This window comes from Mastigoproctus giganteus, chromosome 2, assembly GCF_048544385.1.
Source record: "Mastigoproctus giganteus isolate SK-2022 chromosome 2, ASM4854438v1, whole genome shotgun sequence".
Lineage (NCBI taxonomy): Eukaryota > Metazoa > Arthropoda > Arachnida > Uropygi > Thelyphonidae > Mastigoproctus > Mastigoproctus giganteus.
Window position 1 is genome coordinate 29,791,786 of NC_143576.1, and position 15,348 is coordinate 29,807,133.

The 15,348-nt window shown below is 39.1% G+C and overlaps 1 protein-coding gene across 3 annotated transcripts in view; it reads right to left on the reverse strand.

Moving 5' to 3' along the window:
• Positions 1–15,348, reverse strand: part of LOC150089241 (solute carrier family 12 member 2-like) — a 544,391-nt gene that overhangs the window by 158,413 nt on the left and 370,630 nt on the right. The window lies entirely within an intron of this gene.

The window sequence follows — 15,348 nt, forward strand, 5'->3', positions numbered from 1 at the left end:
ATATGCTGGATAGATAATAGTTCTCCTGATAAAAGTATATTCTGGATAGATAAAATGCAGTCACATAGCAACCACTGCATTTTACGTAGAATGACGTAGAATTACTACGACATAGCAGCAAAACAACTGGATGCACAAATAATATTGATATCATATATTTTGATTTCAGCAAAGCTTTTGATGCTGTTCCATATGAAAGACTATTATACAAATTGGAGCAATATGTGTCATTGGGGACTAGTTACCGTGATGGCTAATGACTGAGTGGCAAAAGACAGGGTGGTTATTAATGGGCACTGTTTGTCTTGAACAAAAGTTATTAGTAGAGCCCCTTGGATTCAGTGCTGGGCCACATACTGTTTTCAATACTTATTAAGGATACTGATGAAGATGCATCACGTTTAACATCTAAATCTGCAGATGGTACAATGGTTGACTGGTGGTGGTGGTGGTTAATGAGAGGAATCAAGGAATATAACAAAGCGTAGAAAAGTTAAGCTGATGGGTTGATTTGTATTGATTTGATTTTACTGGTGCAACAGCAACCTGGGCTATAATGCGCCAACCACGACAGATGATAAGTCGCAAATGAGGTTTGACAGGTTTTAGTTTTAATGGCACAAAAATGAGTAAGGCTATAATGCACCACTGTATATGGATAGCACTGATCCCAGAATATGCCAGTTCGGTGGCATCACACTCAAGGTAGTGAAGGACAAAAAAAAATAATAAATGTATAGTATTATTATTTATTTATTTATTTATTTTTTTTTTTTGCAGCTAAGACAGCTTATGGGTTTCTGTCAATAATATATAGGAATTTTCCCTGCAGGGACAAGATTATCCCACTGTATGAGACTTGAGTACTTCGTACAGTTCCAGAAGCCTCATTTTAAGAAAGAGGCCGATCTGTTGGAATAGGTGCAGAGAAGGTCAAAAAGATTAGATGGGCACAAGGGGTACTCTTACCAAGAAATAATTTAGTTTTTTACATTGCTCAATTCTTTAAATTACTTAAGTACAGTTCACTGTTGAAAAAAAGCCGTGAATTAGGATTGAATTTGAAAGTATCTGCAATTCTGCCCAGACATGATAGGAGGGAGTATATGATGAGACTTGTAGATCAATTTAGCCCTGGAAGGATTGTGCAAGGCTCAAGGGGGAGAATTTTTTTCAGCCTGGTCTGTACTTGTTAACAGGAGAGACTGCTTCTACAGGGATGGGATACACTTAAATAGAAAGGGTGTAAGAATATTTGCTGATGCTATCGAGGAAGTGTTAGGTGGTTCGGAAAACTGCTTGCTTGGGGGGGGGGATACAAGGACTAATAGACTAATGGTAACCACTGACAGAGGTGAAAGCGATTCCTGCACTGCCTCTATTGGAATGAGCAGCAGCCTGGAAAACAAGATGCAGGGCATTTCAGAGACTGCTGAGAGCCATTGTGGTACAAGTAAACACATGGGTTGTGTTAGGGTAGCTAAGAATAGGAACAGGTGCATGTATACTTGCGAATACACCAATGCTACGAGTTTGGTAAATAAATTTGATGAATTTGAGATATTGCTTAAAACATCAAAGGCAGATATTGTTGGGATATCAGATACGTGGTGTCACACAGATATAAGGAATGCAGAACTGGAATTTCGGGAGTACGTCTACAGAAAGGATTGACAGGATAGGAAGGGAGGAGGGGTTATGCTATTAGTTAAGAAACACAAAATCCAAGGAAGTGAAGCCAGTCAACATCGCTGGACAGTGCAGTGTGAGTCATTTTGGTGTAACATAAGCATTGAGAGATCTGATGAGTATAATAAGAAACTGAACAGGGAAATAAGAGTGGGCCAATAAATCAGAGAGTCTTATAACAGAGGATTTTAATTTCCCAGATATTGACTGGAATTTGTGGGTTGGTCACTCACATACTAGCAAGGCTTTTGTGCATTTATTGGATGATTGTTTGCTACATCAGCATGTTCGGGAGACAACTAGAGGGAGTAATACTCTTGATCTGATTCTTCATGCAATAAGAACCTGCAGATAAAGGAACCACTAGGATCACAATGTATTGATATGGGATTTACTCAAAGAGGTAACTACCATCAGTGATAAAGGGAAGGGTTTTTGCTTTCGTAAAGGTGACTACGGTGGTCTGAGACAGTATTTATATTCTATACGGTGGGACCAACTGATGACATTACCAACAGCAAATTCAAAATGGGAAGCATTCAAAGAATTAATCTTGGAAGCTACTAGGCTTTACATACCAATTAAGAAATATTGTTCAAGGTTTAGGCCTAAATGGATGTCAGATGAACTAATGAACATATGGCAGAGAAGAAAAATGCATGGGATACATATAAATTAATGGGTGACATGGAAGCTTATGATAGATATAAGCTGGTCTGTAACCAAGTCACAAAGGAGATTAGGCAGGCAAAGGCAGATTACAAGAAATTTTTGGCAAAGGATGCAAACAGAACCAACAAAGAGTTCTTTACCTATGTAAACTCTAGAAGGAAAGGGATGAATCAGATTGGTCCACTGAATATGGATGGTTCAACTGTTGATGATCCTGCTCAGGTGGCTAACAAACTAAATGAGTATTATGCATCTACATTCACACGAGTTATTTAGGGAGGGGAATGCCAGAGGTCAATTGAACTCTGGCAGTGAGCTAGATGATTTTGTAATAACTGAGGAAAGTGGAGGAGAAATTATTGAAGATAAACATAAAAAAGGCAACCAGGGTGGATGGGATCTATCCAGTTATATTAAAGGAGGCAACAAAGGAAGGAAGCAAACCCTTAGCCATAATTATGAGAGCTTCTTTGGACTCAGAGGGGGTACCCATGGACTGGAGATGTGCAAATGTGACCCCAATTCACAAAGGAGGATCAAAGGGTGTCACAAGTAATTATAGACCTGTTAGTTTAACTTCTGTTCCAGGAAAATTAATGGAGGCACTGGTAAAAGAAGCACTGCAGGATCATCAAGACAAGACTTCAGTTATAGCTCGGACACAGCATTGGTTTGTTAAGGGGAAGATTAGTCTGACCAGTTTGATTGGATACTATGATGTGGTCACAAAGGAACTGGGTGCAGGGAATAACTTTGATATCAAATACTTGGATGTTAGAAAGGCTTTTGATACTGTTGCACATGGAAGACTGCTGAACAAATTGGAGCAGTGTGGCATTGGAGGCAAATGGCTGCTATGAATAAAGGGATGGTTGAGTGGGAGAAGAGAGTGGTAATCAACGGTCACTGCTCATCATGGGCTAATGTTATTAGTGGAGACCCTCAGGGTTCAGTGTTGAGCCCATTGTTGTTTTCTGTATTTATTGATGATGGTATATCACGTTTAATGTCCAAGTTTGCAAACAATATGAAGGATGGCAGAGTTGTTAAGGCTAATGACAATACGCTGCTGCAACAGGATCTAGAAAAGTTGAGCAGATGGGCTGAGAGGTGGCAAATGAAGTTTAACATTGACAAATGTAAAGTACTACATATGGGAAGCAGTAACCCCAGAGTAACGTATCAACTCTGTGGTACTACACTGATAATGGTAGAGAATGAAAAGGACCCAGAGGTAATTGTGCAGGCAGATGTGAAGTTTTCTGAGCAGTGCATGTTCGGCAACAGTAGCTCATGGTGTCTTGTCAATGATATACAGGAATTTTTCTAGCAGGATTGAGGTGATTATCCCCCTTGTATAAAGCAGTAGTCAGGCCACACCTTGAGTACTGTATACAGGTCTGGAGACCTCATTTTAAGAAGAATGTAGAGCTGTTGGAATGAGTACAGAGAAGGGCAACAAGATTAGTGAATAGAACAAAGGGTTGCTCTTACGAAGAAAGGCTTAAGTTTTGCAAATTGCAGTCTGGAGACTAGGCACTTGCAAGGTGATCTGATTGAGTTTTATTAAGCCTTGAATAGTTTGAGCATGCTCAATGCTGATGGGATGCTTCCTCTTGCTCAGAATAATCACCTGAGAGGCCATAAATTCAAATTGAGAAAAGACAGATGTAGGATAGATGTGTGGAAGTTTGCCTTTAGCCAGCGGGTGGTTGATTGCTTGAACAAACTTCCATCTGTTGTTGTAGCTTGCTTTCTTGCGTCATGTGCCTCTACTAATGCTAATGCCTCAATCCAATGTCAGTGCTAGGAAATGAGGCAGTTAGAAGTGTTTAAGGTTTTAAACGGATTGAGTAAAGTAAATGCAGATGGCATCCATACTCTTTCTTGTTCAATAAGAGAGCATAAATTTAAATTGAAAAAGGATGGTTGCAGGATCAATGTGAAAAAATATTTGCTTTTAGCATGACAATAATTGTTTCTTGAAACAAACTTCCATCTGGTGTTGTGGATGTGGGGTAGTTTAAATAAATTTAAGGAAGGATTAGACAAATTGTTAAAGGTGATGTACAAGATGAGTTAGATAAATTTTTTTTTGATGGTACAGTGTAGGCTAGCTTCCATGCATCATTTGCCATGCCACCACAAATGCTAATGTTAAACCAAATAGAGATATTTTTGTAAATAGCATAGGCACATGATGCAAGAAAGCAAGCTTATATACCATTAGCCAAAAAAAAAAAAAAGAAAAAAAAAAAAGCATCCTCAATTCACCCATCCACTCTCTCCAAAATATCTGTCTAGTTCTTCCTTGAATCTATTTAAGCTATCAACTTCTACAATAACAGATGGAAGTTTGTTCCAGCAATCAAGCACCCGCTGGCTAAAGGCAAACTTCCACACATCTATTCTACAACTGTCTTTCCTCGTTTTGAATTCATGCCCACTCAGGCAATTCTGAGCAAGAAGCAGCAAGAAGAATCCCATCAGCACTGAGCATGCTCAAACCATTCAAGGCTTTATACACCTCAATCAGGTCACCTCGCAGGTGCCTAGTCTCCAGACACTGTAATGGGCAAAATTTAAGCCTTTCTTCGTAAGAGCAACCCTTTGTTCTATTCATTAATCTTGTTGCCCTTCTCTGTACTCGTTCCAACAGCTCTACATTCTTCTTAAAATGAGGCCTCCAGACCTGTATACAGTACTCAAGGTGTGGCCTGACCACTGCTTTATATAAGGGGGATAATCACCTCCTTATCCCTGCTAGAAAAATTCCTTTATATCATTGACAAGACATCATGAGCTACTGTTGCAGAGCGTATGCACTGCTCAGAAAACTTCATATCTGCCTGCACAATTACCTCCAGGTCCTTTTCATTCTCTACCACTGTCAGTATAGTACCACAGAGTTGATACATTACTCTGAGATTACTGCTTCCCATATGCAATACTTTACATTTTCTCAATGTCAAACTTCAGTTTCCACCTCTCAGCACACATGCTCAAGTTTTCTAGATCCTGTTGCAGCAGCATACTGCCATTAACAACCCTGTCAACCTTTGTATCGTCTGCAAACTTGGACATTAAACCTGATATACCATCATCAATATCATTAATAAATACAGAAAACAACAATGGGCTCAACACTGAACCCTGAGGGTCTCCACTAATAACATTAGCCCACGATGAGCAGTGTCCATTGATTACCACTCTGTCTTCTCCCACTCAACCATCCCTTTATCCATAGCAGCAATTTGCCTCCAATGCCACACTGCTGAATTTGTGCAGCAATCTTCCATGTGCAACAGTATCAAAAGCCTTTCTAAGATCCAAATATATGATATCAAAATTATTCTTTGCATCCAGTTCCTTTGTGACCACATCATAGTGTCCAATCAAACTGGTCGAACGAATCTTCACCTTAACAAACCAATGCTGTGTCCAAGCTATATAGCTTGGACACAGCATTGGTTTGTTAAGGGGAAGATTTGTACTTTATAACTATTTTATAACTGTAGTCTTGTCTAGATGATCCTGCAATGCTTCTTTAACAAGTGCCTCCATTAATTTCCTTGGAACAGAAGTTAAACTAACAGGTCTGTAATTACTTTTGTTGTCCTTTGATCCTCCTTTGTGGATTGGGGTCACATTTGCACATCTCCAGTCCATGGGTACCTTCCCCTGAGTCTAAGGAAGCTCTCATAATTATGGCTAAGGGTTTGCTTACTTTCTTTGCTGCCTCCTTTAATATACCTGGATAGATTCTATCCACCCCAGGTGCCTTTCATATGTTTATCTTCAACAATTTTTCCTCCACTGGCTTACTGCTAGAGTTCAATACACCTCTGGCATTCTCCCTGAATAACTCCTCATGTGCGAATGTAGATGCACAGAATACTGATTTTGTTTGTTAACTACCTGAGCAGAATCATCAACCGTTGAACCACCGATATTAATGGGACCAATCTGATTCATCCCATTCCTTCTAGAGTTTTACATAAGTAAAGAATTCTTTACTTAGTAACCTTTACCTGCCTAACCTCCTTTGTGATTTGGTTACAGATCAGCTTACATCTGTCATAGGCTTCCGTGTCACCCTTTAATTTATATGTATCCCATGTACTTTTCTTCTCTGCCACCTGTCTAATTAGTTCATCTGACATCCATTTAGGCCTAAATCTCAAATAATATTTCTTAGTTGGTATGAAAAGCCTAGTAGCTTCCAAGATTAATTCTTTGAATGCTTCCCATTTTGAATTTGCTGTTGGTAACATCATCAGTTGGTCCCACCATATAGAATTGAAATACCGTCTCAGACCTCCGTAGTTGCCTTTACGAAAGCAAAAATCCTTCCCTTTACTCTTGATGGGAGTTACCTCTGAGTAAATCTCACTTCAGCACACTGATTACTCCCACCTAGTGGTTCCTTTATCTGCAGATTCTTAATGCATGAAGAATCACTACTGATAATCAGATCAAGGGTATTACTCCCTCTAGTTACCTCCTGAACATGCTGCTGTAGAAAACAATCTTTCAATAAATCCACAAAAGCCTTGCTAGTGTGTGAGTGACCAACCCACAAATTCCAGTCAATATCTGGGAAATTAAATTCTTTCATTATAAGACTAATTCCCCCATTATAAGGCTATAACAAGAAGCTATGTAATAGTTTAAAATACTGCCTGTTCAAATTATTACAGTAACCAGGTAAAAATAAGAATATCATATCAGAGAATAAAAATATTAAACAGCAGGCTGTCTCTCTCTCAGTGATGTCACTGATACTACCTCACTAGATTTATCATTGCAAATATCGAGTCCCTGACTCTCACAGCCTCAATTTCTCTAATATTCATCATCAATTCCTTAAATACTGAACTTGGTCTTTCTCCAATGGGACAAATAAAATTTAGTTACTTTCAATCCTTCTGACATACAGGTTAGTGCAAATGCATCATTTTAGTATGCAGCAAACTACTAAAGTAGCTAAAGAATTGACATCATTTAAGTATATCTCATATTGTGGATATCTTCACAACGAGTTGCTATGATATTGCACTACCTCGAATAGGCTATTGTTACTTATTCTCGGCAGATATCACCACCCAGATGACAACATTTCAAAGTTTATTGGCTTCTCATTGGTGGGCGGGCAGGTACCCTGGTGCAAATCTTCCAAAAACTCATGACTGTTCCACAGTACCAACATTCTATTGTTCTCCGATAAATAGCATTAAAACAAGTTAATGCTCAAAAAGAAGTAGTGGAATTAGAAATTAGAGCGAGAAAATTTTCATATAGCGAACAGATTAGGAGAGAATTAACTCAGTATGCACTGTTCACATTTCTGGCCTTCAAGCAATTAGTGCTGCTTCATGAATTAAGAGAGCAAAAAGGATTACCATTCTACAACTCAGTGGTACCTGGTAAAACCTATCTGACCACCTGTCCCACATACGGAGAAGTCTCACTGTTCAACAGTGAGCAGATCAAGGGGTATTCCCAATGGGCTCTGGTCCACCTTCTACTGCAGTGGTGTCCAAACACTTCCGGTACAGGGGCCATATTCAAAAAAATTCAAAGTTAGATTTCTTTAGTGTGTTACATTTTCCATACCTTGTTGCATGTTAAAGTAAAATTGAAAATATTCGAAAATTTTATTAAGAACAATACACAATTATATTTACTGAACAAAATATTTAATGAGAATTTTTTTTTGATAATTAACAAAATTTAATGCTGTTTTAGTTCACTTTCTGAGCAGCCATAGGTTGGACACTGCTGTGAATCAACTGTAAGCACACAATTCAAGAATTAGATGAGTGGTTTTCTTTTACCCCAACAAATAATCATCTGTTGTTTTGTGGAAGCATTGTCGGCATTTTAGCGTATCTCTGTTTAGATGGTCACAATACCTGAATATCCAAATGACACTGACATTCTGGACAGTTTCAAAACAGAAAAATTCAAATTTAAGGACTAGTGACAATACTGATGACGAGAGAAGGAAAACTAGGACAACAAAGGTATTAAACCTTTTAAACATGAACTGTTGGCATTTGGTGAAAATGAAGCTATAAAAATGTCAATTAGGTTACAATTAAATGAAAGAGATACAATTCGTGGATTTCAGGAATACCTAATTGAAAAGATGGTTTCGGAAGAATTGAAGCATTTGATGAATGCGCTGAGTACGATACCAATTTCATCGAGTGAATGTGAACGAGGATTTTCGCAAATGAATCTGATCGCCAGCTCAACCAGAGTTTCGTTGATGACAAAAACAGTTTCTTCACTACTGTTTATTATGTTGATTCACAGCTGCTTTGGAAATTTCATTCAGCAACCGACACACAAAGAGGAAAAAAAGAAGTCTGTATAGGGTGTCAGATGAGAACTTAATAAAAATTTGGAATATTCTATAAAAACTTTATTATGAAATTATTTTTACTTATTTTTAGGGGCCATAGTCTAACGAAGGACCCTTATAATGTCACTCAGTTGTCTGTTTGTCCGTCTGGCTGTCATAGCATTGTATCTCTGGAACCACCTGCTGACTTGAAATTTTGCATGGGTTTGTGCCATATTGATCACTGTTGACATGGAAGGGGGATCGACAACCCCCCCATGTCAAATGAGAGCTTGAAGGACAGGGTGGATGCCCTCGAAGGAACTAAATTGAGGGGCCCATCAAGCTCTCAGCTGCCCACATCACAACCAGAGCTTGCACTTGGTCATCGCACAACACAGCGGCAACCCCCAAGGCAGAATGCGCTGGTCCCAAAGGAACTAGTAGTTGTTGGCGACTCTATTGTCAGGGAAACGGGGAACATGCTTTGTAAAAAGGATAGGTGGAACAGGACCAGGGTATGTCTGCCAGGGGCAAAGGTTGATGTTGTACAGCAGATATCATCTTTTAAGGGCACAAAAGGTGATATAGTTGTACACGTTGGCACTAATGATATCAAGAGTAGGAGACCGGCAGAATTGCTTAACAAGTACAGGTCACTGTTGAAAAAAAAGCCGTGAAATAGGGTTGAATTTGAAAGTGTCTGCAATTCTGCCCAGACACCATAGGAGGGAGTATATGATGAGAGCCTTGTCGATCAATTCGGCCCTGGAAAGATTGTGCAAGGCTCAAGGGGTAGAATTTTTTTCAGCCTGGACTGTACTTGTTAACAGGAGAGATTGCTTCTACAGGGATGGGATACACTTAAATAGAAAGGGTGCAAGAATATTTGCTGATGCTATCGAGGCAGTATTAGGTGGGTCGGAAAAGTGCTAGCTTGGGGGGAGACAAAGACGAATAGATTAACAGTAGCCACTGGCAGAGGTGAAAGTGATTCTTGCAATGCTTCTATTGGAATGAGCAGAAGCCTGAAAAACAAGATGCAGGATATTTCAGAGACTGCTGGGAGTCATTGCGGTACAAGTAAACACATGGGTTGTGTTAGGGTAGCTAAGAATAGAAATAGGTGCATGTATACTTGCGTGTACACCAATGCCAGGAGTTTAGTAAATAAATTTGATGAATTTGAGGTATTGCTCAAAACATCAAAGGCAGATATTGTTGGGATATCAGAGATGTGGTGTCACACAGATATAAGGAATGCAGAACTGGAATTTGGGCTACAGAAAGGATAGACTGGATAGGAAGGGAGGAGGGGTTATGCTATTAGTTAAGAAATACATAAAATCCAAGGAAGTGAAGCCAGTGGACGTCGCTGGACAGTGCAGTGTCGAGTCAGTTTGGTTTGACATAAGCACTGGGAGATCAAAATTGAGAGTAGGAGTGTGCTATAGGCCTAATGACTCTGATGAGTACAATAAGAAACTGTACAGGGAAATAGAGTGGGCCAGTAAATCAGAGAGTCTTGTAATGGGAGATTTTAATTTCCCAGATATTGACTGGAATTTGGGGGCTGGTCACTCACACACTAGCAAGGCTTTTGTGGATTTATTGGATGATTGTTTTCTACATCAGCATGTTCGGGAGGCAACTAGAGGGAGGAATACTCTTGATTTGATTATCAGCAGTGATTCTTCATGCATTAAGAATCTGCAGATAAATGAACCACTAGGTGGCAGTGATCACAGTGTGCTGAAGTGGGATTTACTCAAAGAGGTAACTACCATTAGGGGTAAAGGGAAGGGTTATTGCTTTCGTAAAGGCGACTACGATGGACTGAGACACTATTTAAATTCTATACAGTGGGACCAACTGATGATGTAACCAACAGCAAATGCAAAATGGGAAGCATTCAAGGAACTTATCTTGGAAGCTACTAGGCTTTACATACCAACTAAGAAATATTGTTCAAGGTTTAGGCCTAAATGGATGTCAGATGAACTGATGAGGCATATGGCAGAGAAGAAACATGCATGGGATACATACAAATTAACACATGACACAGAAGCCTATGATAGATACAAGTTGATCTGTAACCAAGTTACAAAGGAGGTTAGGCAGGCAAAGGCAGATTACGAGAAATCTTTGGCAAGGGATGCAAAGAAAAACAGCAAAGAGTTCTTTACTTATGTAAACTCTTATGTATGAAGAAATATGTATGAAGAAATTTTATGTATGAAGAAATCTACTTATGTATGAAGAAAGGGCATGAATCAGATTGGTCCACTTGATATCGATGGGTCAACTGTTGGTGATCCTGCTCAGGTAGCTAACAAACTAAATGAATATTTTGCATCGACATTCACACATGAGGAGTTATTTAGCGAGGGGAAAGCCAGAGGTGTATTCAACTCTAGCAGTAAGCTAGAGAATCTTGTAATAACTGAGAGTAAAGTGGAGGAGAAATTGTTGAAGATAAACACAAGAAAGGCACCCGGGGTGGATGGGATATATATGTTAAAGGAGGCAGCAGAGGAAGTAAGCAAACCCTTAGCCATAATTATGAGAGCTTCCTTGGACTCAGGGGAGGTACCCACAGACTGGAGATGTGCAAATGTGACCCCAATTCACAAAGGAGGATCAAAGGCTGACACAAGTAATTATAGACCTGTGAGTTTAACTTCTGTTCCAGGAAAATTAATGGAGGCACTAGTTAAAGAAGCACTGCAGGATCATTTAGACAAGACTTCAGTTATAGCTCGGACACAGCATGGTTTTGTTAAGGGGAAGTCTTGCCTGACCAATTTGATTGGATACTATGATACAGTCACAAAGGAACTGGATGCAGGGAATAACTTTGATATTATATACTTGGATCTTAGAAAGGCTTTTGACACTGTTGCACATGGAAGACTGCTGCACGAATTGGAGCAGTGTAACATTGGAGGCAAATTGCTGCTGTGGATAAAGGGGTGGCTGGGGGGGAGAAGACAGAGTGGTAATCAATGGACACTGCTCGTCGTGGACTAATGTTATTAGTGGAGTCCCTCAGGGTTCAGTGTTGGGGCCATTATTGTTTTCTGTATTCATAAATGATATTGATGATGGTATATCAAGCTTAATGTCGAAGTTTGCAGACGATACAAAGGTAAGCAGGGTTGTCAAGGACACTACTGACACTATGCTGCTGCAACAGGATCTGGAAAGGTTGAGCAGATGGGCTGAGAGGTGGCAAATGAAGTTTAACATTGACAAATGTGAAGTACTACACATGGGAAACAGCAACCCCAGAGCAACGTATCAACTCTGTGGTACTACACTGACAGTGGTAGAGAATGAAAGGGACCTGGGGGTGGTTGTGCAGGCAGATATGAAGTTCTCTGAGCAGTGCAGACGGGCTGCAAGAGTAGCTCATGGTGTATTGTCAATGATATATAGGAATTTTTCTAGCAGGGATAAGGAGGTGATTATTCCCTTGTATAAGGCAATGGTCAGGCCACACCTAGAGTACTGTATACAGGTCTGGAGGCCTCATTTCAAGAAGGATGTAGAGCTGCTGGAACGAGTACAGAGAAGGGCAACAAGATTAGTGAATGGAACAAAGGGATGCTCTTACGAAGAAAGGCTTAAGTTTTGCAAATTACAGTGTCTGGAGACTAGGCACCAGCGAGGTGATCTGATAGAGGTGTATAAAGCCTTGAATGGTTTGAGCATGCTCAATGCTGATGGGATTCTTCCTCTCGCTCAGAATAATCACCTGAGAGGGCATAAATTCAAATTGAGGAAAGACAGATGTAGGATAGACGTGCGGAAATTTGCCTTTAGCCAGCGGGTGGTTGGTTGGTGGAACAGACTTCCATCCCTTGTCGTGGAAGTTGATAGCCTAAATAAGTTTAAGGCTCAGCTGGACAGGTATTTTGAACGAACAGAGGGGTGAAGTAGTGGTGGTTTTTTTTTTTTTTTTTTTTTTTTTTTGGCTGATGCTGCAGAAGCTTGCTTTCTTGCATCAAATGCCTCTACTAATGCTAACCTATAGCTTATTATACCCCATTGGAAAGAGCTCAATGAGCTGGTTTAAAATATAATTTTAAAATATTTTTTTAATTAAAAATTGTGGCACCAGACAGGAAAATGTAATTAGGGTCCCCCCCCCTCTATTTCCATCGCTAATGGAGCTAAAATTTTAAAAATCATATTAGCTATGTGTTATTTGATGCTTATCAAGGGAAAACTATTCCCATTGAAATCTATCATTTACTTTTTTGTGTTAAAATTAAAAAACACACTTTTTATTGCACTTTGATAGCTTGCTTTTTTGTACTAAGTAACTCTCCTTTTGGTGACAAAAAGTTTGCTAAATAGTTAATAATTCTATAAAGGTTATTTATAAATTTTGTGACGAGAAGTATTTTTTAATAATTTTCAAAGCTAGAGTTATTCCGGCAAGGAGGTACTCAGAGAGCCAGTGTTGAGGTGGCGGTGGCAGGGAGGTGCCTGCACGGAGTCTTGCATGGTAGAAGTGACTGGTAGGTGAGTCCCTCACCTACCAATCACTTCTCCCCCATGTCATACACAACAACTGGAAAGACACTGAAATAGACGTTTTCGCTAGTTCCTCAGTTTTAAGCCAAGCCGGGGTACTAGAAACCTTTTTTCAGTTACCAATCAGCTCTCTACTTCAGACACTACACTAACGACCATTTGTCACTATGGACCCTTCGTCCTGAGTGCCCAGCACTCAGTAGTTGACCGATTTATTTACTTATTTTACTCACATTTTACTTATCTTTTTATGTACTTGTATAATAAATTTATGCTTAATAAACTGTTAATATACTAAATTTGTTCTTCTTATTCCAAAAACATTACTATGAAAGTAACAATATCAGGGGAAAAAAAATTTTTTTTAGTACTTTTCGTATCCTTTTAATTTTCAATTTTTCCTGATAGCAAAGAATGAGTACTGGTGCCTATTTTTTGCAAAAAAAGTAGCACTGCACTGCACTGCACATATGTATTCCTTTCGGCTTTGATTCCTGCTTGGAGTATGATAAGCAGAAGTTTAGAGACACCATTGCTTTATTATGTGTAACTTTATCTTTTTAAAAATAATTAAAATATTTAAATTTAATTGCACCACAAACTGCACTTGGTCTATTAGACCCTTTGCATATGCAAAGCTTAAAAAACAGTATGTCAACTTCAAACAACTAAGTCCACATGCATAATGAGGAAGATGCAGAGTTTTAACATCTAATCACAAACCTATGATAATATGCAATAAATATCACTGGTCAACACGTAAAATGTTACGAAAACAAAAATACCCAATCTTGACTAATTTTATGCTGCTGAACGTGAAAATCACATTAAAATTTGTTGTTGGCTCTTGTTTTCGAATTACAATTGGGGGTCCCATATTAGCAAGTTATTCTACATTATCAACTATGGTTCTTGGCAAAATGTATGGCAATGCCACAGTTTCAGTAGCACCATGCTCTTATCATATGATCAGCAACTGTCACCTGCATCACGTGATAAGTTGTCACCTCAAATGCATCTTCAACTCTATTACAGTAATCTTCGAATAGGCTGAGTACTGGGTGATTTATTCTTAGTTAACAGTTGTTCTCTGTAAGATTCCTACTTTTTGAGCAGAATTCGTGTCATGTAAGATTAATATGCCGCATAATTTTGTGAATAGTCTGGATGACTTCTGTTACATATGTGCAGAAGTCACGTTAACATCAAGAAAGCATCCCTTAACTCAAGCGACCAAGACCAAGACTGGGCTCAGCACACATGCTGTATTACCTGTTCATCAAAACTCAACACATGGGTGAATCAAAAGAGACGTTTTATGCCATCTGCAATGCTCACGATATGGAGGGATCCAACAAATCACGTCACAGACTGTTACTTCTGTATGAAATCTTGAACTGCCAAAGAATAATGCAGAGCTTTTGGGCTGAAGTCTACATTTCATACTTGAAATAAAGACTGATAAATTCTAACAAACAGAGGATGAACTCTTTGTTTGCAAGGCAGAGTTTTTGGATTGAAGTCTACAATAGTGGAATCTTCTAGATCATTCTGTGAAAGTGACATCATTTCATACTTGAAATTATGACTATGATAAATTCTATCAAACAGAAGGTGAGCTCACTGTTTGCAAGGATGTTGATGGTCTAATAGCAGCAATGAACATGAGGCACATTCTCGAAGATTGGCAACATTTTATACACCTAAGGGTAGCCCTTAAGGCTGTGTTATTACACAATGGAAATATGCTGCCTTCAATACCTCTTGCATATGCCGTTAACAAAAACAAACATGGAGAACATCCTCTTAGGTGTACACAATTAGAAGTATGAGTGGCAGATATGTGGTGATTAAAAGGTAATCACCATTTTATTAGGACTACAAAACAGTTTCACTAAGTATTGTTGCTTTCTCTGCTAGTGGAATAGTTATGCCAAGGATATGCACTACAAGTAGAGTTGGTCTCAACAAAAATCATTAACACCTGGAATGAAGAATGTAGCATTTGAACCTCTGGTAGATCCAAATAAAAAGTTTTGCTTCCACCACTCTACATCAAACTTGGGTTCATGAAAAATTCCAAGAAGGCTTTGCAA